The following is an 11,559-nucleotide window of genomic DNA, read 5'->3' as shown; positions in this document are numbered from 1 at the left end:
ATTTTCACTAGTTAAAATGATAATAATTGATATCAATAATGTAATTTTTTGCTAATGAAATTTGAATTCTTGATAAACTATTCAAAATACAATTATTGCTATAAAAAAAGTGAACTTTCACATATCAACAATTGAGTTCCAACTAATAAAAATGCTAATTTTTGACAGCAGTAATTTGTTTTTCACTAGTGACATTTTTAATTTCTGATATCTGTAAAGTAATCATTACTAGCCCGAAAGTCTTTTTAGATATCATTAATTACACCCATTTGTAACATGTTGAAATACAGATATCGACAGTTAACGTTTTTACGAGTAAAAATTACATTCTTGATATCAAGAATTAGCATTTTAACTAGTGAAAATGTAATTGTTGATATCTTTAATTACCTTTTTATAGTTTTGGCACCCTTTTAACTTTTAATCACATGAAGGATGTGAACGTTGACGTCAACAGTTTAAATGCAAACTGTTGATATCAGTTGATATAAATACATTCTTGATATCAAAAATGGGATTTCAACTAGTAAAAACTGTAATTGTTATCTGTAACGTAATTCTTTCCAACCGTAGTAATGCGGACAACGAGCTACAACCTCATTTTCATCCAAACAAGCCTCCATCGGTGCTGAACAAATTACATTGATCTCTAAGCACAGCCGGCTACACCGAATCCATCCATCCATCTTCAACCGCTTATCCGAAGTCGGGTCACGGGGGCAGCTGCTCCAGCAGGGGGCCCCAAACTTCCCTATCCCGAGCCACATTAACCAGCTCTGACTGGGGGACCCCGAGGCGTTCCCAGGCCAGTGTGGAGATGTAATCTCTCCACCTAGTCCTGGGTCTTCCCCGAGGCCTCCTCCCAGCTGGACGTGCCTGAAACACCTCCCTAGGGAGGCCGCCAGGGGGCATCCTTACCAGATGCCCAAACCACCTCAACTGACCTCAACCTTTCTAACACTAATGATACTAATGCAATATTTACTACTTAAAATGGTCATTTCAGATATCATAAATTCCTTTTTGGATATGTGCATACTAATGAGGATTATTAAGAGTTCCTTATGCACCTCATGAATATTCAAAAAAAAGAAAAGTATGGAACCTCACAAGGGACACACAAGGGGGAAAGAGAATCACTAATTCATCTCCATGATCCTCTGTCATTTCAAAACCACACTATTATTTTCATATCAACACAAGGTGTATATTATTCTTATATTTAATAAGATTGTATGATATTATAATGAGTATGGAGATATCTGCAGAGCCACAGCCATCTCAGGACCGATGCGGTGTTAGTAGATTAGCGCAATCTATCATTAAGAGTGTCATTTCTTACATTTGTTTGGTTATTTAGATTTCAAATGTTCACTTTTCAACGAGGATCCATGTGTTAACATTAGCTTATGCAGTAGGTTTCATAAAATAACAAAGAACATTTTTAACACCATTTATTAATCTGTTAATATCAATTTATAAAACATTGTTCTTTTTCATTTATACTTTATGAACTAATGTTAACATCTACAACTTCTCATTTAAACAATAAATATATTAGTAAATGTTGAAGTTAACATTAAACAAGATTAACAAATGCTCATGCTTTTCTCATTCGAGTTAACACATGTAGTTAAAGTTAACTAACACATGTTTTACATTGTATGTGATCATTTGATTTCCTTCCTGTTCATAAAGTTATAAAGTGCACTTAAAAAAGACTCAAAGAACGGGCATTTAATGTCGTATGTATTAAATCACATCAAATTCAAAATAATCTCTAATAATAATAATCAATATTATATAATTAATAAGACATTTAAATAATAATAAATTAAATATTTAAACAACAAAGGCTTGAGTGACTCAAAACAAAAGCCAAATGCTAATCGAACAGTTTCCCGAATAATATTAATTCTGACGACCAATTAAAGCTTCTAGAGAAGAATAATGAGAAATACATGTAGATCCAGTAGTTAGCAGATAAACATAAACACTTAGCTTAATAAAGTAATTGTTTACCAAAAATACTAGTTTAAATAAAACTTACCATGCTCTCCGACATGACCGTCATTCGCTCCTCCCGTAACATCCGTCTGGAGACTGCGGGTCTGAAGCTGCTGTGACTTCAGGACGATTTATATTTCTGTGTCAGACCTGCAGCAGATGGATATTATTGTGTCTATTGAATCTGTGTGTTGTTGATAAATGTATGAAAACATGTTGCATCGCTTTGCATAAAATCATAGGCTAAATGAATGTTAGTGAATTAGAAACAAGGTGGAGTAGATATAAAAATCAAGCAAACATGTTACTTGATTGAACTTACCCGGTGTGTGCCTGTGTTTGCAAAGAAGCCGTGAAAATGATAGTTTTACCTTTTAACAGTTGAGAAAATAAACTGGCTAAATCTTTGACTTTTTTAAACGATTGTTTTTTGCACATTAGTTTAACATGCAATGCACTAATTTACAGTAACAGCTAGGAATGTTCTTTTCAATAATAACGCGGTGCTGTCGGGTTTATCTGTCAAGTAGCGCCATCTGGTGGACTTCAGTAACATCAATTTAAATATCTCTGAGCCCTGTTGACTTCACTATAAATTACCTTGTCTAACTAACTAAAAATGATGATCTAATATATATATATATATATATATATATATATATATATATATATATATTTTTTTTTTTTAGGGCTGTCAATCGATATTTTTTTTTAGGCGAATTAATTACATGGTGTCCTGATTAATTAATCGCATATACAAATATTTGCTGAGAAAGCCCCTCATATAACAATAACTCAATATATAATGATTATACATATTTATATCAATATATAATTATATATAGTTATCTTTTTATATATATATATATATACAAATATTCAGATAATTAAAATGCATTACATTCTTGTAGCAGAAGAGTTAATCATTGATAACACAATATAAAAATTGCTTTATAATACAATGTTTTGTTTACTACCATATTATTGATCATAAGTCAATCATTGTCATACAGTTCACAGCAATCCATTTCACAAGTGAATTTGTCAATCAGTTGGAGATTTATTGTGAGGGCTTGTTTAAGGACACCTGCGTCAGACATGCTTGTGTAGCGTCTCGGGTGTGTTGCATCATAAACATAAAATGTTTAAGTCACTGTGTCAAGTTAAATATAGTTTAATACTCAATCTTTAAACTCATCTTGAGATCCCTTAGATCGGATTTACGCTCCATCATGTGTTTTGAACGCAAGAACGTAACGTGTGTTTGTGTTGTTCTGCTGAAAGGTTGTTTTCTTCACTGTATAAACTCACACAGCTGAAGTTTCACTTACTGCCCTCTGGAGTAAACAGGTGGCACTACAAGCATTTCTCAGGAATTTTCCTAATTATGGTGCGATTAATTGCGTAAATTTTTTTAACACGTTATTTTTTGTAAAATGAATTGCACTGAATTAATGTATTAAATCGACAACCCTAATATATATATATATATATATATATATATATATATATATATATATATATACTTTACATACATGTTTTACTCAAATACAAACCTATAAATACTAAATCCAGTGAAACTGATAACTTATAAATACTATATATGCTCAAATATTTTTTTGTAGGATGAAAGTTATTCCTGTCAGTCGGCTTTGAAGGGTAATAATTGTGCAATCAGACAATTTGAAAAGCCCATATATACATACATTTTTCATTGAACCTGATATCAAAATTCACCCCATTACATAAAAATAACTGAGAATTTCCAGAATGTTTGTGCTTGGATTAAATGCAAGACTAATTTAGTTTGAAAGGGTGCAGCCATTATTAGTCTTCTTGCACTTATTACCATACAGTAACACACATGCGTACAATATAAGCAGTCTAGAACATTCATTTATGTTACATGATATTGTAACACACATTCCTCTTTGGTTGGGGCGTTAAATGCAGGTAGCGATTCGTTCATTACTGGTTTCATGTCAGAAAACGCATGAAAGAGCTGTCAATTATAAACACTCATTTAAAACAATCAAACTGTAACAAAAGCTGTCCAGACTGTTATTAACACATAATGGAAACAAATGTATTACATACTCATACAATTTATTCAATATAAAAGAATTATATATATTCAGCTCTGGAAATAATTAGGAGACGGCTCCAAATGATTTGTTTCTAAGGATTTACTATTTATAGGTGTGTGTTTGAGTAAAATGAACATTTTAGTTTTATTCTATAAAGTACTGACAACATTTCTCCCAATATATTATACTTTAGAGCATTTATTTGCAGACAATGACAACTGGTCAAAATAACAAATAAGATGTTTTCAGACCTGGAGTAATGCAAAGCCATATAGAGAGAGAGTTGCGACAACTCCATTGACTCCAATGGAACGTTTTTTTTACAGCAATGGCGGCTCGTGGAGCCTCTCAATAGTTCCCGGAAGTATGCAAACACATGCCGCGCCATAGAGACAAACCGTTTGCGACGCACTTTTAAAAGGTGAGACGTTTAAAGAATAATATTATCTTATTCTGTATATTATCAGTACATCTAAATAAAAATAACTTGTAAATTAAAACCTTATAGTTGAGTATTACTCATTAAATTAGGAGATAAGGGATGTTATCGGATAACTAACAGATTAGGCAAGGATTGGAGCTGGATAAAGTTAGTAACAAACACCCTATTAATTGTAAAATCTGTTCTCTTGATTCAGTTTCATCCATCGTTTAAAAAAAAAGTAATATCGTAATATATTATTACAATTTAAAATAACTGTTTTCTATTTTAATGTATTTTAAAATGTAATTTACTCCTGTGATGCCAAGCTGAATTTTCAGCCTCATTACTTTTGAACGGCAGTTTATATACGAGTATGCTTAAGTTGTTTTAAAGCTGAATATATTGTGTATATGAATAAGTATTGTAAGAATTATACATTAGATATATAATATTTATAATACATAAATAATTATATTACTATATATAGAATTGTAGAATTGTAAACAATAAGCTTCATTTCACTAAATTGTACATTTACGTAACTGCTGCTAATAGTTAATAGTTCATTGACCCATTGTGCGGTGCTGAGCTGGAAATCACCTGTCACCAGCCTGTCTCTGTACTATCTGAAAAGTCATAAATATGACATTAGTTACCATGAGATTAGTGAAAACAATGAACATGAGGTAACATAAAAAGGCAACAGAAACCCTAGCCTGAAATGAGTTGAGGCAAATAACGGTAGCTGAACACTAATCCTCAAATATTAGCTGATTTGATCTTTAAAAAAACAACATCGCTGTAACAACATACTCATGCTACATACATATGTCAGTGTGTTACATAAATATATCAAATAAATGCATTTATTGACTACTAATAACCAGAAATCGCAGTTCTGTCACTCTACTCTAACAGTTTGAAATGCCCGCCAAAGCACTTCCTGGAACTATCTGAAGTCTACGTGAATCACGTGACGATCAAGCATTTAGAACTTCCGTTGTCGCGACTCTCTCTCTATATGGCTCTGGAGTAATGCAAAGAAAACAAGTTCATATACATTTATAAACAACACAATATTAATATTTGAACTTAGGAAGAGTTCAGAAAATCAATATTTGGTTGAATAACTCTGATGAATCACAGCTTTCATGTGTCTTAGCATGTTCTCTACCAGTCTTTCACATTGCTGCTCATGAGAGGGATGGTGTAAGCTCGTTGGTAACGTCACGCGTCATGTGGAGGAGGCCGGAAGCGCGTCATTGTTTAGAAGAGGAGCAACGCTGTACTAAAGTTGAAATGTCTTTGCTGTAAACAATGACGCACTTCCTCCTCCTCCACATGACGTGCGACATTACCTGAGCTTACATCATCCCTCTCATGACCGTGTGTCACAGAGATGTGCGGAAGTGAACATTTGAAGTTAAAAATATATAAGTATTGATTTGTTTCTAAAAATAATCAATCGTTTGGGTCCCGAAGAACTGGAGTCGTGTGGATTATTTTGATGCACCCTAAATATCCATTCTGGACCTTCAAAAAATGGAGGACATTCACTTGCATTGTTTAAAGGAGGAGGCCTGAAATTAAATCCTAAAAATCTTAAATTATGTTTTGATGAAGAAAAACTTTTATAAAGATGCATTTTGGAATGAGTAAATTATCAGCAAATTTTCATTTTTGTGTGAACTATTCCTTTAAGATTTCTATTTTCACGAGTCGCAAAGGCTGTTTTAGATATCAAGGCAATAATTGTTGCTTGTAGAGCTCCTTTTACTGATAACAATAATTCAATAGTTACAAGTAAAATATTAATTCTTGATATCAACAATTGAATTACAACTACTGAAAATTTTAAATTGTATTAGTTGGAATTTAATTGTTGATATCAGAAATGATCATTTTCACTTGAAGAAATTACATTCTTGATATAAAAATGTATATTTTTATTAGATGGAACTCAATTGCTGATGTGTGAAATTGGACTTTCAACTAGTAAGAAACTCATTTTTGATATCAATTATTGTGTTTTGGATAGGAGTGATTAACATTACTAGTGAAAATTAAATTTAATGGCGAAATTTAAATGATAGATTATGGTTTTTACTAGTTGAAATCCCATTTTTTATATCAAGAATTAGTATTTTAACTAAATAAAATGTAATTGTTGATATCAAGAATTCATATCCTGATAATCAATATAAGATAAAACGGTTTGCCATAATCGGTTACTTCCGGCCATACGCCATAGGTACACGTTAGCAACACCTGAGCACGTGCATTTTGGCATTCATGAGGTTCATTTGTGAAAGATTATGTCATTTATTCATTGTATTAAGATTCATTCGGTGTCGATATTTCTCTTTATTATTATTATATTAGAATATTATGTATTATTTATTATCTTTTATTTATTTAGTTCTTGAAATAAATGATCATGCTTGGATTTATTCACTTTTTATTAGTCTACATCTGTCACAATGCACTATTTCACACTTTGTACATATAGTATAATTATATTTCCACTATTTTATTGTGTATTTTATTGTTTTTTAAATGGGCATTTAAAATTGTTACTTCTATTTCTACTTCTGATCTATATACAGTATATATATATATATATATATATATATATATATATATATATATATATATATATATATATATATATATATATATATAATCTTTATTGTAAAATGTGGGGAGAAAAGTTGTATCAAGGATTTCACTACCAGTCGTAATGTGTATGTAAGTGACAAATACAACTTGAAACTTAATTGAAATACTTCTCATGTAGTACCTACGAGTGTCCAGAAGATGGCGACTCAATTTGTTAATTTGTAGAATAATACTGAAAGGGAACTAACCTTGAAAAGCCTTTTTGATGAAACAAGATACTTCCAAAATACAGCTTTGTTTTGTGTAATCCCAAAGATAAAATAGTTAATAGTGTTCAGAATGCTCTAAACTGTTTATTATATAACTGTTTTAATGTATGTAAATATATACTTAAAACAGAAAAGTTTAACATAAATGTAACCAGTGATGGAAACATAATAAACATTAATATACAAGAGAAAAGTATGAATGTGTTTTACAGACAAAATTTAGGAAGCTCAGATAATCCAGGAGAAGGAACGTTTGTCTGGACAAGAAACTGTGAAAGAATTCTCCTAATATTACATACAATTAATATTCAACAACATATTTCACTTTGAAACACAAAGTTGTGCTTGCATAATAATGTAATATATACAATAAAACACAAAAAATCGAGGGTAAAAACGTCTAGGTTACGTATGTAACCTCCGTTCCCCGATGGGAAGAACACCAGTTTGCGAACAGACGCCACTTTAGGGCGTAAAGATGCCTGGTCGAGGGGGCTCTGGCTTGGTTGATAGTATCTATGACGGTCGGTGGAAGGCCGGCTAGATCTTCCGCATCCCGTCCAGGGGCCAGACGTGGAGGTTCCAGAGGTCTGGGTGCGGGTGCCAGAGCGTGCCCCGTCCCTGAGAAAGAAGGTCCTTCCTCATAGAGGGGCTGAGGAGCGTGAGGTCCGAGAACCAAGTCCGGGTGGGCCAGTAGGGGGCCACCAGAATGACTTGCTCTTCGTCCTCCCTGACCTTGCATAGCACCTGTGCAAGAAGGCTCACTGGGGGAAATGCGTACTTGCCAGCCCCGCGGGCCAGCTGTGTGCCAAAGCATCTGCCCTGAGGGGAGCCTCTGTCCGGGCATACTAGAGCGGGCAGTGGGAGGTTTCTTGGGAGGCAAACAGGTCTACCTGGGCCTTGCCGAACCGGTCCCAAATCAGCTGGGCCGACTGGGGGTGGAGCCTCTACTCTCCGCCGGGCAAGCCTTGTCTCCGCTATCACATTGAGATTGCCGGGGATGTGAGTGGCACGCAGTGACTTGAGTCGCTGCTGACTCCAAAGGAGGAGACGACGGGCGAGCTGTGACGTGGAGGGAGCGTACTCCGCCTTGGCGGTTTATGTAGGCTACCACTGTGGTGCTGTTTGTCCTGACTAGGAGGTGTTTGTCTCGAATTAACGGGAGAAACTTCCTCATGGCAAATAAAACAGCCAGCAGCTCTAGGCAGTTGATGTGCCAACGCAGTGAGGCCCGGTTCCAACGGCCTGCGGCTGCGTGCCCGACACCTGCTGCAAGGGCACCTGCTTCACAGGTAATGCGGCGTCGGGTGGCAGTGAAGCGGCCCGAGGCTCCGGTGCTGAGAACAGACTCAAAGCACTTACCTTGCTCTGCGCACCCAGTAGGGGGCGGGTTCGTGACTGAGGAGGAGGTCTGATGTTGGCCTCCTCTGGACTCGTCTGAACCGGCCGGCCGGGGAACAGGCGTGGGGCTGAAGGCAGGGACACCGCGTCCAGGAAGCCGGGACTGTTGAGGCCTGAAAGCAGAGTGCCGTGAGAAAGGCATTTGCGGGCCAGGTGACCCAGAGACAAAGGAAATAGCTCTTTTATTTGGGTACCGCAGCCACTGTTGGGGGTGCAGCAAATGAAAAAACACAAAATTCTCCTCCCGGCCCTCCACCGGGGGACAGAGCTAACGTCTTGGACTCTGGGTGGGCTGTCTCAGGAGCGCCTGGGAGCCTTCCGGGTCCTCGAGGGGGTCCGTGAGACAGGGGGCATGCGTTTCCCTGGAAGGGAGGGAGGACGCCCTCGGCGAGCAGACGGGGCATGAGCCGTGGCGGCAGGTTTGCAGCGAGGCATGATGTGAGAGATGGCCTCCGTCTGTTTCTTCACCATGGAGAACTGCTGGGCAAAATCCTCGACGGTGTCGCCGAAGTGGCCAAACTGGGAGACAGGAGCGTTGAGGAAGCGAGTCTTAAGTCCACCAGGCTTAAATAGTCCTGGCACGCTGGACGCGGACCACCGCCCTCAGCCCCATGACTGTTCCCCGGCCGGCCGGTTCTGACGAGCCTAGAGGACGCCTGCACTGGACCTCCTCCTCATTCACGAACCACGAGGTAGGTAAGTGCTTTGAGTTTGTTCTCAGCACCAAAGCCTCGGGACGCCACACTACCTGCTTCGCCCTGCTGCAAAGCCCCGCCGGGTACATCCAAAATACTCATCCCCTTGGTGCCCCCAGCACGCACGCTGGATGCACCGGACCATTCGACTCGGTTACACAATTCAGTTTGCCAGGCCCCCGCCCCCCTTCGCGGGCTTCCGTTTTTCCGCAGTACACGCCGAACATGCCAATTCCCTGCGCAAAGACGCGATAGGGCCTGTCCCCCCAACCGAAATGAAGAAGTGTTTTTACAGCCCTTACTTCATTGTACACAGGAAAGGCAGCGGCTTATGACCGATCTTGTACCTGCGAGTTTTCAACCGGCCTCTGCCGAAACTCCCATTCAAAATGCTCACGCAGAAACAGATTCTGACTGCCGTCCGACATCTAGATTGGTTCGCAGTGAGGGATGCGTACTTTCACATCTCGATTTTTGCCGCGACGCCGACCCTTCTTACGGTTCGCGTTCGCCGGCCAGGTGTATCAGTACAAAGTCCTCCCCGTCGGCCTGTCTCTGTCCCCTCACGTCTTCACGGAAGTCGCAGAGGCAGCCCTTGCCCCGCTCCGAGAAGCTGGCATCCGCATACACAGAGACCAGGTGCTCAGGCACCCCAGCCGTTTGGGGCTTCAGGTCAACTGAGAAAAGAGCAAGCTCTCCCCGGTTCAGAGCATCTCTTTTCTCATCATGGAGTTAGACTCAGTCTCAATGTCAGCATGTCTCACCAACGAGCGTGCACAGTCGTTGCTGAAATGCCTCGCTTCCTTCAAGCCAGGCACTATGGTCCCTTTAAAACTTTTCCAAAGGCTGCTGGGGCATATGACATCCTCCGCGGTGGTCGCGCCGCTGGGGTTGATGCATATGATACCACTTCAGCACTAGCTTCAGACTCCAGTCTCAAGACAAACATGGCGCCGCGGCACTCACCGTGTGATGATCACCACCGCCTGCCGCCAGAGACTCAAACCCTGGACAGACCTCTGCTTTCTACGGGCAGGAGTACCCTTGCAGCAGGTGTCCCGACGTATCCTGGTCACAACCGACGCCTCCAGATCGGGGTGGGGCGCCATGTGCAACGGGCACGCAGCCGCTGGCCGTTGGAAAAGGGCCCCGCTGCGCTGGCACATCAGCTGCCAAGAGTTGCTCACTGTTTTCTTTGTCCTAAGTTAGTTCGGGACTAACATGTCCTGGTCAGGTCAGACAGCACCGCAGTGGTGGCGTACGTAAATCTCCAATGCGGAGTACGCTCCCACTACATGTCACGACTAGCCCGTCATCTCCTCCTTTGGAGCGACTCAAATCGCTGCGTGCCACTCACATCCCCGGCAACCTCAATGTGATAGCGGACGCGCTGTCACGACAACGCTTGCCCAGTGGAGAGTGGAGTCTTCACCCCCAGTCGGTCCTGCTGATTTGGGAATGGTTCAGCAAGGCCCAGGTAGACCTGTTTGCCTCCCAGGAAACCTCCCATTGCCCACTCTGGTACGCCCGAACAGAGGCTCCCCTCGGGGCAGACGCACTGGCACACAGCTGGCCCACGGGGCTGCGCAAGTACGCATTCCCCCCAGTGAGCCTTCTTGTACAGGTGCTGTGCAAGGTCAGGGAGGATGAGGAGCAAGTCACCTTAGTGGCCCCCTACTGGCCCATTCGGACTTGGTTTTCGGATCTCACGCTTCTCGCGACAGCTCCTCCCTGGGGAATTCCCCTGAGGAAGGACCTTCTCTCTCAGGGATGGGGCACGCTCTGGCACCCGCACCCAGACCTCTGGAACCTCCACGTCTGGCCCTTGAACGGGATGCGGAAGAGCTAGCCGGTCTACCAGCGACCGTCGTGGACACAATCAACCAAGCCAGAGCTCCTACTACCAGGCACCTTTACGCCCTAAAATGGCGCCTGTTTGCAAATTGGTGTTCTTCCCGAGCTGAAGACCCGCAGAGATGCGCAGTGTGGTTCAGTGCTTCTGTTCCTACAGGAAAGGTTGGAGGGGAGGCTGTCCCCTTCCACCCTCAAAGTATATG

Source organism: Xyrauchen texanus, chromosome 8 (assembly GCF_025860055.1).
Source record: "Xyrauchen texanus isolate HMW12.3.18 chromosome 8, RBS_HiC_50CHRs, whole genome shotgun sequence".
NCBI lineage: Eukaryota > Metazoa > Chordata > Actinopteri > Cypriniformes > Catostomidae > Xyrauchen > Xyrauchen texanus.
Note: the sequence above shows the minus strand (reverse complement) of the source record.